Source organism: Anser brachyrhynchus (genome assembly GCF_964034855.1).
Source record: "Anser brachyrhynchus genome assembly, chromosome: 4".
NCBI lineage: Eukaryota > Metazoa > Chordata > Aves > Anseriformes > Anatidae > Anser > Anser brachyrhynchus.
In genome coordinates, this window is record NC_137698.1 from 22052804 (window position 1) to 22069475 (window position 16672).

Below are 16672 nucleotides of genomic sequence, written 5' to 3' on the forward strand. Positions count from 1 at the left end.
GCTAATCCCATATGCTAGTCTACAGCACAAGGCCAAGACCACTAGCAGGGCTGGAGACACTGGGTACTTAGCTGCTGTAGTAATGACAATGCGTAAGGTAGGTTTCGGAAGTACTTAATTCTCCATAATCCCCTTGGAGATTGTCCAAAGCCACCTGGATGTGGTCTGGGCAAGCAGCTCCAGGTGGCCTTGCCTGAGCAGAGGGTTGGACCAGGTGGGCTCCAGAGGGCCCTGCCAGCCTCAGCCATTCTGTGATTCTCCACTGTCTGCCTAAACTTTTAGAGCAAAAATATGGAAAACCAATTCACCTTAATGATATGCTATGATACACATAACATATGCAACTTGTTGCTGTCTGTTGGCCGGTTTCCTTCTCTTCAAATGACTCTAGGATACCACCAAAAATATTTTTTATTATAATTACTGCAATTTGCTTTTGGGATAACATGCACTTGCTTATTCTACAAGAGCAGTTATATCCAAAGATGAAACAGTATTTTGGTGCTACTGAGGAATAAAAATTCAGTGGAAAATTTTTCTGTAATGATGTATTTTAACTATTAGTGCTGAATACAAGGAAGATGATTCACAGCATCTTGTTTCTTCTGCTCCTTCCGTCCCATAAATAGATACTGCTATAGTCGATGTTATTCATTCCTTCTATCCTAATGATAAGCAATTCTTCATTCTATTTGGTTTCATCTCTAATCTTTCAATCTCTCTGTATTGACCATGGCAACCCTTACTTAAGACAAACAGACTGCAGTGTAAGTTTAGTTAGGGAGACAGCAAACACTGCAGAATTAAGACCCTCTCTGCCAGGTCTTTGCCTTAAGCTCTCCCCCTCAGCACTAACAAAACAAAAAAAAACAGAACGCAACCGAAGACCTATTACTGAATGCTTCAAAGACTGAAATCCCCACTAGAGATGACATATTCTCTTTGTTCCAAGTCTCTGACTCCACTATTACTCTTCTTTCTCAGACCTTAAATTGCCTGTCAAAGCCTGATAATGTAGAATGTTCCCTGACCCTAAAACCTTATTTCTTTTTTCCCCTCCCACCTCTTGTTAAAACATAAATCTGACCACCACCATTTCTGGCACGTTGCTAGAATTAACCATTATTACTTCGTCCCTCCCTCAGCTGAAATTCTTATTTATGTATTAATCTTCTAATGATTTTACCTGTTTTAATATATTTCATCAAAATCTCTAGGGTCAGATTCTACTATCTGTTATATCAGTTCACTTCACTGGCAGCAATGAAAGACTGCAAATAGCTAAATATTTCATGATTCAAACTCAGTATATTTCTTGGAGAACTAAATCACCTCTCCTAACTTTGCTGGATTCTTATCACTTTTAATACTTCACAGGAGGAAAACAAACAAACAAACAAAAAGGCATCTATTTTGAAATAGCTTTCTCTAGAAGTGCATCCCTTCCAAGCACGAGCTCGGAACATCACTGACAGCTCTTTCTGCTGGTACTATGTACATGCCCTGTACCTCTTCATGCTCCGCTGGGAGGTCAGAAGGGGAAAATCTGACATGACCTTCTAGCCATTCCCTCATAATTCAAAACAGCTGGAATTTGAAGTCTTCAAAGGCAAGGACTGTGGGATCTGTATTGATTACATCTCAAAGAACCATAGTTACTACAAGGTAAGTGACAATTACCTTTTCTTTGTGTTTGTGCTGATGCGTATCCCACTGTAGCTGCCTGTCGAAGATGGTAATAGTTGTATCCCTCAAGAACACTATTGTTCTCTCAACTTTGACATTGAACTTGCACCAAGTTCAGTAAACAACATTTAATAAAAAGGAAGAGAATGATACCTGCAGCAGTTTCACAAATTTTTAATACTGGAATATTTTTTGAAGCAGACCGAAGATGTTGTTTGAGAGCTCTAATGACAACCCAAAACTTACAGTGTGTGCAAACACACTATATAATTCAACTATCTAATCCCTTTGAGACAGTACTATGGAATTTAGAGAAGTCTCATTTCACTATACACATATGGGAACAACATGAAAATATTAGGCCTGTGGATACAGGACCAAAATATAAAGCACAATTGCCTCAGAGCTGTCAAGCTTTAAGAACACAGGTAAATTTTATCTATGTGTAGTTTACTCTTTCTTGTTTTACATTAAGATTGTTTTCTTCTCAGCCAGCCATCTAAACAATGGTAAACTTTAAGCTCTTATCATTGTTACAAGGACAGCGAGGCACCTTCTAAAAATTCCTGATGCCTAAATGACTGATAAACAGCACCTGGTACTGGTAACTCTATAGTGAGAGCACAGCTCAGTGGGAAGTCAAAGATTCTCAAGTCAAATGTAATGAACTGGTTCTGAATTTGCAGAGGTGGAGTGATGCACGCAGTCTGCAGGGTTGTACATCCTTATTTGGTCTCCTCAAGTCTAGAAAAGGATGAAGACTTTCTTGCATCTTTGGGAGGTGGATGTAAGAGTTCAATCCATTCTCCACTATTTCTGAAGATTTTTTTTTCTATTAGATTCAGAGAAATCGTAAATCCACTTCTTTCAATAAAGAACGTGTTATATGAAGCAAAGTTAAGGAGGAATGTATTTCTCATTTGCCAGCTGCTATCTTAGTTGCAAATGTAATGTAAAGCAGTATATTGATTTTGGATTAGATATTGGCTGTCAGTTCTGATTTATTCTCATTAAATTTGGCATTTTTTTGGTGTTAGACAATGACAGTGAACACAACAGATCCTTCCTAGAGTACCAAGTTCTGAGCCTGTAATTAGGCTGCCAAATAAGTGAGGGTACTAACACTGTAACAACTTTCAGTATTGGCACATCTTTCATGGCAGCAAGGACTTGTTTGAGAATGTCAGATGTCTCTAACGAGGAGGCATACAGCTTGTGATGGTTGTGGTCACAGACCATAACAATTTAGTCCAAATAACCCACAGCTGCAAGAAGGGATGAACCCTCAGTGAACAGGTGAAAACATGGGTTGTCACAATCACACGTGCCAACAAACCCTAGCAAAAACCTCCTTTTACTTGTATCACAACAGGGAAGACTGCCCTTATTGAGGATCAGGATGACTTAAGCACAGAAATAATGATGATATCCTCTGCTTATTCTGCCTTTTCAGTCCACATCTCCATTCTGTAAAGTTATCTCTAGCTGCCACCAACAGGTCTTCTTTACTTGCAGGCGTTGAGCCAGTATTTTACCTTAGGACTGACAAACTTGCTTACGGTGGTATTTGTACTGCTACTGGCCAGGTTATCAGCTTTATGGTCAGCCTTTAGAGTGCAGTGATAGTTTAAATGGTGAAGACTGCATTCCCTTCAACAGGGTGGGAAGGAGAGGCATCAGGAGAAACTCCCCTGGGGTCCATGCGTATGTTTACATGAACACAGTGTCTGTGGTGGTGGATACAGCTGAATTCTCCAGAGCAAATCTTAAACTTATGAGCAATAACCAAACTAACAGTTCAATTTTTCTTCTTCCCTTTATACGCCTTCAAAGCAGCACGTTGGCCTATATGCCAAATGGACTGGGATACTCCAAAGATTCAGAGCTCAGATTAAAGAAGTGCATTTATACCTACAGTAGCCTGTAAAAACCAGCATTTTTGTTGATGCTATCAAGTAATCTTACCATCTGTCACCATGCAGTTCACTGAAGGGTTTCTAAAGCACCTTAAACTACTTTTTCAAGCTTGGTTGATCTTACCTTTCACTCTCTATAATCAACATCTAGTTCTTTTGGTTTGAAAGCAGTCTACAGAGTCTTCATTTCCACTTAATAATTAAAAAAGCAACAAAGTATACATTTCACAGCAAATGCTTGAAAAAGAAATTACCTGTTTACACTTTTATAAAACATTTTACAATAATCTGCTTCAGGAAAAAGAAGCTGCTGTATCAGGCCCTTTCATTCATTTCAGGCTGCCAGCCTACTTAACTTGTATGCTCATTTCTCAAACAAGTATTGCTGTACTTACTTTATGCATTCTCTCTACAACTAACTTGTTCTTGAGCAAATACACTGTATTATTACTTCAAAACCGTCTTCAAGACTTTCTTCAGTAAGCCAAAAGGAAATCGTTTTTTTTTATTAGTAGGTGGTAAAAGAGAGGGGTAACTGTGTAACCATGTGAGAGAAGAATGGTGAGAGTTGACAAATCCTCAGCTTGCGCAGTGCTTTCCCTTCCCTGTCTTGCTCACTGGCTCGAAGGCCTCTTCTGCCAAAGTTATGACAGGCAGAGAAGAGAATTGTAACAGAAGAACGCTCAAACAGTAAGAGGATAGGGACAGCTATTTGGTAGAGAAATTAGACAGGTGTCAGCAACCTCCAGAATCTGGGCTGCAGCAGTTGTCATTTGTACTGGAGAGCTCTAAACAGAAAAAGTCTGGACACAGATATGAGTATACATACTATGCAGTAAAAAACAAAAAAACCTATCTATTGGTCTGGTCAAAATTCAAGGGTGTCTCTCCTAAGTCATCAGCATCAACCACATCTGTTTTTAACGTACTGTGATTGACAGTCAGGTTCATGAAAAACAAAGTGCACAGCAAACACCCGATAAGCTGTGTGAGTGAGAAGTATTAAACATGCAGGTGATAAAGATGAATAAGCAAAACTGTGTGCATACTAGCAGAGGCTTTATTCACAGAAGTATCCCTCCAGCAACTGGATAGGCAATGCGAGTGTGAGCATGAATTCTCTAAGTACTGGCTGGTTGTGCCAGTAATCCAACAGGCGACATTCTGCATTTGGTAAATCTCCCTTCTGCAGAACAAGAATTCTGAAGGGGACAGCGCACTTCAGGGGAGCAGGAATTTCACAGACAGGTAGATCCTTTTAAGTAGAAAGAAGCAGAAACTGAGTTGCCTGAACTGGGAAACAGACTTCCAATGCTCCTCCAACTCTTCTTACAACAGATGAAAAATTAAAACTAGACAGTAGAAAAAAAATATTGGCTATCTCAAAGTAGCAAGTATCTCCCCAGGATCTCTGGAGATAAGACCTGTGAACTATGTTCTATAAACATAAAATACTCAACACTGTGGGGAAAGTTGGCAAGAGGAAGGAACCGAATGATGTTGGTGACCCTCCTTGCCTCTGCCATGCATTTTACAAGGTATGTTAATCAACTCTTATTATTCATGAAGCTGTACTTGAAGATGAGCGTCTTGCTAAGATATTGAACACATCTTCCAGGTCTGTAACTTCTATGTATTTCTGGGTGCTAGTGCTTTCAAACTATGGTTTACTAAATTGCTTCCCTAGAATTAATAGAATAATATATATGCACACTTGCACATAAGGAAAAGTGAATATCATTTATATTTAAAGCAATGCAAAAAGATTATAATTTAAACTAAGCAAATTGCAATTATTGCTCAATCTTGTTGAAGGATTATCTTCTAGTTCATCTCCCTGTTGGCAATACATTTTCAAATGAAATATTTGAACACTGAAGTGGTTTTTAAAATTATCTCCCATATATTTTTCTTGCAGCTATAATTAGAGTCTGAATCTATTTTATTCTGAAGGACCTGGAGTGGACCAGAAGATGTGCAAATCAACTGTCAGTGATTTGCATTCATTTCCTCTTTTCTAAGATAATAGGATGCCTTGGATGTTGCTGCAGATCAAATAGTCAATTAAAATAGTAAATTAAAATTTTAAATAAGTGAATTACAAGTTATAAAGACAAGTTCTTTATTTATTACTGTCTTTCTCAAATCAACAAAAAGCCTGTTATTTTTAAATTTAAAATAACTTGAAAGTGCATTTTAAGACTCTTCAAAAGGTTAGCCAATGGGAGCATCACATATTCATTAAAGTTTCTGAACCTGTGTTCTGAATGTAAAGTATTTGGTACAACATTGTAAGAAAACTTAGCGATGCCTATCAAGATCAATACATTAACTGAAGAAGTGTGATCACTTTCCTCTTATCCTTAACTATAGAATGGATCCATTGAATTTTTTGCAGGAGAAACAGTAAAATCAACTTTTACACTCCATTCTTCTTTTTTCCTTGGAACCTTTTAATAAAAAGTTTGCAAAACACATCACAAAAAATTGCCTAGAAGAAGTATCTGCTATGGATAAACTTAGTTTCTTCAACCACCAATCAAAGATGCTGTTTTAAAGTACAGTTGCACTCAAAATGTTAAGAAAGATGTGCAGTGATCTCAGTGTAACTATTTTTACCATGTTCACCAAGAAGTGGAATGTTTATTCCTCTGTAAACTTGTATGTCTAGATGTCTCGTTTTAGTTGTCAAGCAAGTGACTTTTATATAACAATGGTCTAATTCTGTCAACAGCATTATGTGAGGCACATTCAAAGCTTAAGGGAGAATCCAGATTTCTTACAACAGAGACAAAGATCATTATTCAGTAGCCACTTATTTAAATAGCATGTATTTGTTACAGCTTGTTTCACATTTACCATTTATTCTGATGATCAGCATTCTCTGATACGTAATAGTCTTCAGTATTACCTAAATAGCTGTTAGTATTATCCTGGACCTTCTCCTGAACATTTTTTTTTTCCAGATAACGCTGTTCACAGTTAACAAGATGGTGAAAGTCATTACAGGTACAGAACTGATGGGGAAGTGCACATTAGATTGCTGACTCCTTTGAGACAAGGGCTGTTTTGTCTTTCTTAGTTCAGAGAAGGGCATGAAAAGCATTCCATAAATTTGGGGTTTCTATCTAATAAAGTCATAATCAATGATTTCCTTGTCAAGCATTTTGGAAAAAAAATTCCCCTGATTTACACTTTTCAAGACAGGGTTAAGACTGCAGGATAATTACTTCTCTGTATTCCTTCAGGCATTTCTTTACTCTCTTCTTTCTCAAGCTTTAACTCCTTCCTTTTCCTCCTTTAACTCACTTCTGGAAAACAGATGAGGCTCAGGTTTGTTCTTATCTATTTTTTTTTCTATAGCTCCAACTCTTGCTCAGGGTGATATCCTTTAGATGGCTGCCCTCATAAAACAGCAGTGTTAAGAAAAGCAGTACCAATGTAATGTCTCAACATCTGATGGAAACATCTTAGGCAAGAGCATCAATGAATGGGTCCAAGCATTTTTATAGTTCAAAAGCCTTATTTATTACCAAACCCTCCACCACCAAATCTCTCAAGGGATATAATAATAATGAAATGGCACTATATGATCATGCATAACCTATTTGCATGTTGATGGCACAGAGAAGTGCAGTCTGATGAAAAGATTTAAGAACCAAACGAAAAAGAAACAGAGGCCAATTACTGGGATGTTCAAAGGACACACCAAGCTGGGATTTTATAGCATATAGTTAAACACTTGTGTTGCATATTTCCATCTCATGACTGTCTAACAAAGATCAAAGCTTTTTTATTCCATATTAAGAATGACAGAATATTACAGCAAACATGCAACAAGGAGAAATGTAATAAGATTTAATAAAAGATGATAATAAGGTTTGATAAGAACTTTTGGAATGTCACCAAATTTGGAATGTAAGATGAAAGCATCTGCATGTAGAGATTGTAGTGTGTTATTTGGAACCCCGCAGAGCTAAACTGTGATTAGAAATACATATTTTTCCATAAATTAGCTTTTGTTTAGAATTTCCTGCTGAGATCATATGCAAGTTGATTGTGCAAGTCAACATATAGGTTTTCTCATCCTTTGCTGTTGTTATCCTTCATGATATCACAATTACAGCTGTCCACTTATAGATCAAAGGTAGGTGATTGAAGCCACAACAAAATAACCTGTAACCTCTTTACAACAATGCCTTTAAAGTGACTTAGATCTATGCTAGATAAGTATCACTCACCTATCGGAACTGTTGTGTAGCTGCATAAACCAAACACTACAGGCAGATCAATTTGCAACCATGCAATTTCCACTTAATTTCATATTAAAAAAACAAAACAAAAAAAAACCAAAACACACACACACAAAATGAACACACTGAGTTTACCACTGAAGAGATCTTTTTACAAAACACATCAAGTATAAACTTCTAAGCTACTACCTATGTATCTGTACATGCTAACAAACTTGTGCAAATCCTTGGTTCAAAAAAGTTTCAAGATTTAAGTCAGTTCAGGAATTTCAATCATGCCCCTACCGAAACCTGTCCATCACCCTCAGGTTTAAGCTCGGTTCCTTGTGGCTATATATATAAAAAATATAGCTCCTCACTATACCACCAGGAATCACGATTGGGTAAGCAGCTCTGTCTCTGGGCCAGAGAAACTAGTAAGGGCACAGGAGGGACTGGCTAGTAGATGGAGCATGCTTTATTTTATTGTCATTAATGTGTTTTATGTGGATTGCAATAACACACCATGACTATAGTTCCTCTAGAGGCTTCACTAAAGTGAGACATGGCTTTTATGAAACTATTCCTGTGAGCAAAGATGCACTCTAAGCACATGAAAAATACTACTAATAAAAAGAAAACAGAAAAATTAATTTATCATATATGAGTTATGAAAGAAACCTATGACATAAAGACAACCCTACTGTTAATTGTTTGTAAGGCCAGTGAATTGTGCCTTGCAAGCCACTTTGTACTTTTTTTTAATAGTTATGTAAACCCTGGGAAAAAACAAGTTAGAATTAGTTTCACATTAAACATCCCCCCAGCCCCCACCAAATAAAATCAGCTAAGGCACTGAACTATAAAACCTCACAGGTGATATTAAGAATAGGCAGTCTTAGCTCTGGAGCAGCACTAAGATTGATCAAGAGCACTGACTAATCTTGCTACTGTATGAAAATATACTGGATCAGTGATAAGGATGTGTTTTAAAATTATCTAGTCTTGGCTCCAGTTGAATTGAAATAACAAGAAAGATTCAGTTTCTCATTTTGAAACTTGTGGATACCTGCACATCATTACTTCTTCTTGAGATTACTAATAGACAAGAAACACAGAAAGAAGCTGCTGGAGACTGAAAACCTGAAAAATAAGTTGAAAATCTGAAGAACTATTACTTGTCAATGTGAAAAGTTTTGGAGTCAAATGCAGATCTCTAACAAAAAATTCTTCAATAAAAACTGCTGTGAAACTTGGCATTTCAAAGATGAAAGAGAAGATGAACAGCAGATGAGTTTGAAGCTTTCACAAGTGAAGATAAATGTATCATAGCAAGTTATTGTGTTACACACCTTCTGAAACTCAAGTACATGGCTGGTTGACAAACGGTGTTAACAATATGCATCTGGCTCTTGTTTTAATTTCAAATTAAGCATTATTTAAATAATAATAATGGTCTTCCTGTACCATAATAATGTAAAATCAGAAATATTTTTCGTTAAAAACATTGGAAACATATCTGTTTCTTTCCTTAAAGGCTTGTGGAGCTAGTTATCTTTCCCAATGGCCTATATTCATCCGTGACACCTAACCAACACCCCCACCGCCCTCCCCTTATTCCTCATGTAGAGATATTAGAAGAGGTGATTTTGTGTGATTCTATTTCATCACATTTAGGCAAAAACATTCTTTCTTGGTTGTTTGCTTGGTTTTATTATTGAGGGAAACTGAGCATTTCAAATGCAAACATCCACTTACTCTGAACAGTTGTTAATACTTTTCCTTTTCCTGAATTATAAAATTACAGATGTTGTTATAGGAGATGATTACTAAGAGAAGACCTTTTTTTGTTTTTGTTGTGTTTTTGTGAGTGAAGTCTTCTGAAATGGCATCCATGTGAAAAGAAAGAATCTCATATTTAAAGGTTCCTGTCTGCTTCAGAGGACTCCTATATTGCATCCATAATTAATCACTGCAGTGGGGGAATTACACCTGTGTAAAAGCTATGTGTACTTGCCATCTCAGTCATAAATGTAACATCAAAGGAGATTGCTCGCAGCAAGTTTGGACATATGTACTTGACCTTTTTATTCTAAATTGCTTGTGTATGGAGAGGTTTACAAAAATCTTGTCTAAATCAGGCATTTTACCAGCATGATTTTTTTAAAGCATTCAAAACAGAACAAGCAGTTTTCTTCACAGAAAAGATGCAAGAAAGGATTGCAATTTATAGAAGAGATGCAATTTATGGAAAATATATAATTTATACACAAAACTACAACTTTAACACGGGTATTATTAATTCTGATATCACAGTGGATAGCACATCTCTAAGGGCTGGCTTTTTTCTTCACTAACACAAATCATAAATTAATGGGAACTACCAGGAAAGAAAAGAGGTCTGTAATCTTATGTCCACAAACAACTTAAATCATCCAAGTAATTTCATCTCTGCTTTGAAAAATGTCTTAAACATAAGCATAAATTTGAAGTACTACATATGCTTACATACTATTAAAATATAGCACACGTTTACCACCATTGATAAAACAGCAACTACATCTTTGAACTGCTCTAAGCCTACAGTTTATCCAAAAGAGTAGCTAGTATAATTTAACCACATTTCTGAAATACTCATAATTAGACTGAAAAAATGCTACTGTTTGTGGGTCTGCCAGAAGACTATAGGAGGATTGCAGAAGGGCCCACATCTCCACAATGATGTGCTTGTGAGACATTTCAGTATTCTTGGAAACACCATCCAGATTTTGAAAAAGCACCATACTGCATTACAGTATGACAGCAAAATAACACAATGTGGGCCCTATGGACAATGACATCATGTCACCTTTTGGTTTATCACTACACCTTATGTTGCCAGGATTACTGAGTTTCAATTCGCTCCACTGGGCAAAAGTGGAAGAGTGACAGGCCTATTGCCAAAAACCTTGTGACAAATCATAATTAAAACACAAGCCTTTTTAGGTGCAGAGGTGGGTATTCTCCCTGCCAGATTAACTTTTAATCCCTCAAAATCTTGTCAAGTCTCTTAACCTCCTGACTGCCAATTACATGTTCCTACATCCTTCTGTGTGAGGATTATCTTTCTCAGTAAGTGTTTTACTTTCAGTGTCACTAACAATAACAGCATGTGACATCCACAACACCAATCAAATATTAATACTGTGCACTCCTGAAACAGTAAATATTATATTATGCTTTGCACTTAGTCTGAAACACAGTGACAAGATCTTTGCTTAAAAAGCATCAACTAAAGGCATTATCCATAATGGAATTCTTGCTAGAAACAAAAAAGTACATTTAATGTTCATGCTTTAACACATAGATGTTCAACACATTCAGTTTTAGTGCAATTTCAATGAAAGATGTTAAAAACATTTTCAGCCCGATCACCCCCAACAAGGTGGTGAAGCATAACTTATTCATTTTCTGACTAGTCGTTCTTTGTCTCCCAGGTTTGAAAGAATGTGGCAAACATAAGAAATTACTTTACTGTTTATAAATATTTCCACACTAAGAAGGCATAGCTAACTCATCAGCAATGCCTGCTCTAAACATTGTATGAACATCGTGCAGAATCTAAAAGCCATGGCCATGAGATACCAAGGGAAAAATTATCTCATATTAGATAAAGCTGAACATCACTGCAATGCAGAAAATCATGGAATTACTAGCACTGATATTAAGCTTTATGATAAAGCATCAGAACAGTATGGACAATCGTGCATATCTGAAGAATGTCATTTATAAAGAACAGGTAAGAAATGAGTGAAAGGAGTTGATTGACCTGATATTACTAAAGTATGGCCTACAAACACTAATTATCTGGCTTCTTTAGTACTGTTTTTGAAGATTATAAAGTACTGAAATGCAACTCGGAGATTGGTAGTTCAGATGTAAAGGACTTTCCTAAGGTCTGTTCAGGATAGTAAAATCCTTCAGAAATTTCAGGAGGTGGTTTCTACCTGCTCTGTAACTTTGTGTTCACCAGGTATATGGGTATATAACCCCGCACTACAGATCCAGCAGCAGAGGCTACACACACCCTTTGGTCCTGCCTTATATTTCTATAGGGTATCTACTACTCTGTCCTCCCAGAACAACATCCAGCATAACTTTGTAAAACAACAGGCACACAGATTTTGACTAGCACACAGCAGATCCACACACACTGGGGAGGCTGGGCCTTACAGCCCCCACGTGGCATTGTCACCACTGCAGTTGCTGCCTGTGACATTTGGAGCTGAGAGAGACATGTAAACATCCGTTCTGGACAGAAGGAAAACACCGCTACGTACTTAATCCACAGCTTTTTAGTTTGAGAGTCAGACAATTCAAGGTGGAAGTGATACTGGAAATCTCTAGCTTGGAAAGAAAAGCCTGACATGGAGCACTGCTGCTGCCTCCAGAAGCACAAGAGACACCCAAAGCCTTCCTTAAATGCCTGAAAGACTGTTCGGATGAGTTGTCTGTACCTTCCCTCCACAAGCACCTTCCTTTTAGAATCCGTGATATATACAGGTATTAGTCTTCCTCAGCATCTCTAATTTGATGGAATGAGAAATGCAGTAGGAGCATAAACCTGGCTAACTGTGAAAATCTGCCACATAGCTGCAGACAGGGAACATATTTCCAACCCACACACCTCAGTGAAGCATTACTCATAACCAAGGTCCAAGCGTAACCTAGGAAGCAGAGTGGGCAGAGAATGCAGGCACCCTGCTGGAAGTACAATAGTTCTTGATAAAGCTCTCAGTGACAATAGCATTACAATTAATGCTATTAATGCTATACAATTAATACAATTTAATACATTAAATGCAGGCCAAAGAGAAAAAGAGTTTCTATAAACACATACTGAAAGTAAAGCAGATTAATGGCAACGTAACTATATTCTCCCTCATGCCTGTTAATTACGATACCTATGCTGGGTATTGTAATAAAAATTCCATTTAAATGGCATTATTAATTAAGTTGTTTTCGTCATTCCTGGCAGTAATTGAGCTTTACGAACAGCAGCATAATGTTAACTTGGCATTGCAATCAAAAAGACATATTATGTTGTTCTTTACTGATAAAGTAAGATAGATTACTTTCGACTACAGGTATATTTAGTCATCGCTTTAATCACGAAAATCCAGTTCTGTAACTGTCATGACTAACTGTCCATTAATTCTGGGGAAGGTACTTCTGCCCTACTATGACTTCTGCCACTGAGCCCAACAGGAAAGGCATCTGGTCCTCTGCAATCTGTGAGTAGATGTGAATGCCAGCAGCTGTCACACTAAATCTTCAGTAACGCGGGTGACCCACAGACAACAAACTCAGAAACAGCACTGGAGAGATGGAAAGTTAACCTCCGTCTGCAGAAACAGACAATTTTCTAAATTTTTCAGGATTACTTAAAACTCACCTGCATGGAAGTTAATTGGCCGTCAGCTGTAATTTTTATACCCTGAATCCTTCTGTGACGCTCTCCTCTAATGACAAAACTTGTTTGCTATGTTTTCTGTCCACCTACTTCTACCATAAAAACTCTTACATTAAGTTGCTCTGTTCTTACTCTCAACAAGTTCTTCTCTCACGCTCTGAAGATAGTTGTTGATGGAAGTTAATTATTAGAAATTCATTAGTGGATAAATTTTCAGCTTAAATGTCTTCAGATGATGATAAAACAATAACAATTTTCAGACTGAGAAAAAAATTGAACGTACAATATAACAGAATGAGCACAATGTCTATTTTTATATAAATGTAGAAAGAATTATCAGTGATTATCAAACATGGCTTTCTAGTCTGGTATCTCTTTTTTGTTCATATTTCATTTCCACTTTGGATTATGACTGTGTGGTCATCCCCGAATCACAGCAGAACAGTGACTTTTCTAATGGCTCTCATAGAATGAAATATCAACTACAATATATGTTGTCCCGGAAGATGTTTCAGTTGTTAAATCTAAAAGTTAGCTTTCTTTTCTGTCCAAAATGGATTTACTTAACTGCTCATAGGAAGCAGGAGTGATAAAAGTAGTCCTGTGGCCATTTCAATTAAATAAAGTTCTATTTTTTTAAAGAGATGTCCTTAAGTTACTACTGATATTTAAATCTTTATCACGAAGAATAACTGGCTGCCATACATTCTTCTCCTGACCACTGGCTGCAGAGGTAATGCTAGCACAGTGATCAATTCTGAGGTACACAGAGCACAAAATGCTCGTAAGATACAGACTGCTGTTAAGAAGTCAGAACAGCAGAGGTGGACTGAACAGGTCAGGTCTCTCACCATGTATTCAAATAATATTTTATGTTAATAGAAACCCATTTAGTAGCCATAGGACAACATTCATGACGGATGCATGGGATCATTCAGTGTACAACTCTCCAAACTCAGTTGATTAAATCTGGCACTGTGTAATTCCAGCACTGACTGAGGAAAACCACTTGCCTGTTGGGTCCCCATGCAAGTGAAAATGGCACTAACCTCTTGTATCAACTTAGCTAATGTCAAGATAATGCCATTGGCAATGGAAAACCTGTTGCCAAAGCAATTCCTCGGCTAGAAAGAGGGGCCCTGATATCCCAAATTCTCATTATTTTCACCTACTGTGAATACGCACTAAAGAAAAAATAATTAGTACTGTACCAATTATTCCTTTAATGTAGCTGGTCAGAATCTATGCTATGCAACGACATACTGAAAACAACTCCTGATATAATTCTCTGTAATTGAACAGGGGATTCTTCTGTTAAAAGAAAACACATCCAAGAACAACAAACTGCTCCCTTTAGTGACAAAGAGAGTGGATAGAGAAGATCCAAAAGTTAGAACTGGCAGTTACATACTGGTCATTACATACAAAACTTTGATGTTTCACCTAGGCATTTGCTTTACCAAACTTTTACTGCATTCATTCACTGCAAAAGATGGATGCTAAATGAGACAGTAAGTCACAGGGAGAAAAAGGATAAAGTTCTGTTTTGTCTTGCACGCTGTAAAGCTGGACTCTATTTCTGACTCACACAGACTGCCTGGATAAAATATTCATGTGTATATAAAAAGAGGTCAAACTGAGGCAATGTCATATTTCTTACTCTTTCATGACTTAAATTTAAGACTGTTCTTTCTAGTCTTCCAAACAGGGAAATTGAAAAGAATATTTTTGAAGTTTTCTAAAAATGTTCATGTTGGAAAAGAATTGTCATCTTCTTCCTTGGTTGCAAATCTGATTATGAATAGCAGTTAGCCAAATGAGCAGCTTAAAGAAATTTCAGTGTAATCTCGATCCCCAAACTAAGCAGTTTATATTCTTTATTCTCTTTCTTTTTAATACTCTATTTCAGGAAGATGTTCTTTGAATCCTTTACTTTAAACTGGAGCTGGTTTTTAACTCCACTCTCCTATATATGCTGTACTATATCTTGGTTAAGCGCTTCTTACTTGCATGTTTCTCTTGCTTAACTCATTGTTTCTCAATAGTTTAACAGTAGATGAACCCTTTAATAAGAAGGTCAACATTTTCCACAACTCACATTTATTTTCTCTAAAAATTAGCACGTCTCATTGACAGGAATGATAAGTTTCAACATTCTGAATATTTTAAATGGTTGAGAGACCACCAGTGCTCAAAAATCAAGAGTATGCAGGGAGGCTGGCAGCGAGACTTTCCTTTCTTTAGACAAAAATAATGTTTTCAATTCCTTGTGACCTCCAAGACTACATTAAGTGGCCTTACAGCGTGGCGCTTGCTGTGGTCCCTTCCTGTGCTGACATATGCTGCTCTCACCTCCTCTTTGTAGACTTTGTAAACGTAGGAGTCTTTCCTGTCACAGTGATGGAAGAAGTGCAAGACAGACAAGACTCGGTGTAGCTCCCCTCCACTGGCGGGGCTAATTGACTGCGTAGCTCTGCAAAGGCAGACATGAAGTCTAGCAAAACTGTCTCTTCTGCCTTATGTTGTCTACGCAAAGGGATCTGTAGTCACTTTCTCTACCCCATATCCACTGCAACTAAAGGAAGCCTGGCCATGACATGTTGATCTCTACCCTTTCCAAGAAGGGCCCAGTTATGTTGCCAGTCCCCGGGTGAGCGATCCAGTTAGGCCTTCGACCTGCAGCTGCCACAGTCACGCAGTGGACAGGGTCCATACTGTGTTCCTTACCAATACACACTGGCATATTTTACAGCAATGGCTGTAGTGTTTTAATGCTTGTGGCAATGTCGCCCTGTGAAGTCAAAAACACGTCTCAAACTGGCTTCACAGATGTGACACGCCACCTCAGCTGCTGTAGGCCTCAGCAGACCAGCCAGATCACTGTGTTAGAGGCATGTCACACAGTGCTAGAGGTCACACAATACCACAGCCTTTCCCAATGTTTTTAGTTTATTATCAATTTCCTCCTCTTTCAATTCCTCTTTCATAGCTACTCTATGAAATATTTAACCAAGACGAAGGACTATTTCCATCTTACATAAATGATTTCCACCAATTTATACTTAGATGGCCTATTAAATGGAGAGTATTTCTGATATTATGTCTGCAGAGATGGGAAAACCACATATTTGAATGAGTGTAATCCATTCATGGTTTTATGGACCCCAAGTTCTCTAGAGAGCATCCCTGAGTGCTGGATTTTACATTTAGATTGCTGAGTTAGCTGAAATACGTGTAATATCACCAGTAGGCAAAGAGCTCCCTATTGACTACGGGCAGAGGAAGGCCCTTGTGCATTGTTTATTTCAGCAAGTATGTGAGCTGGCATGTGCCCATGAAATGTACAGCTAAATTTGTCTTTTTTTTTTTTTTTTTTTTATCAGAGT

General features: G+C 37.5%; 1 protein-coding gene across 6 annotated transcripts in view; it reads right to left on the reverse strand.

Annotated features, from left to right (window-relative positions):
* TENM3 (teneurin transmembrane protein 3) overlaps positions 1 to 16672 on the reverse strand; it is a 242730-nt gene that overhangs the window by 99761 nt on the left and 126297 nt on the right. The gene's annotated exons all lie outside the window — the stretch shown is intronic.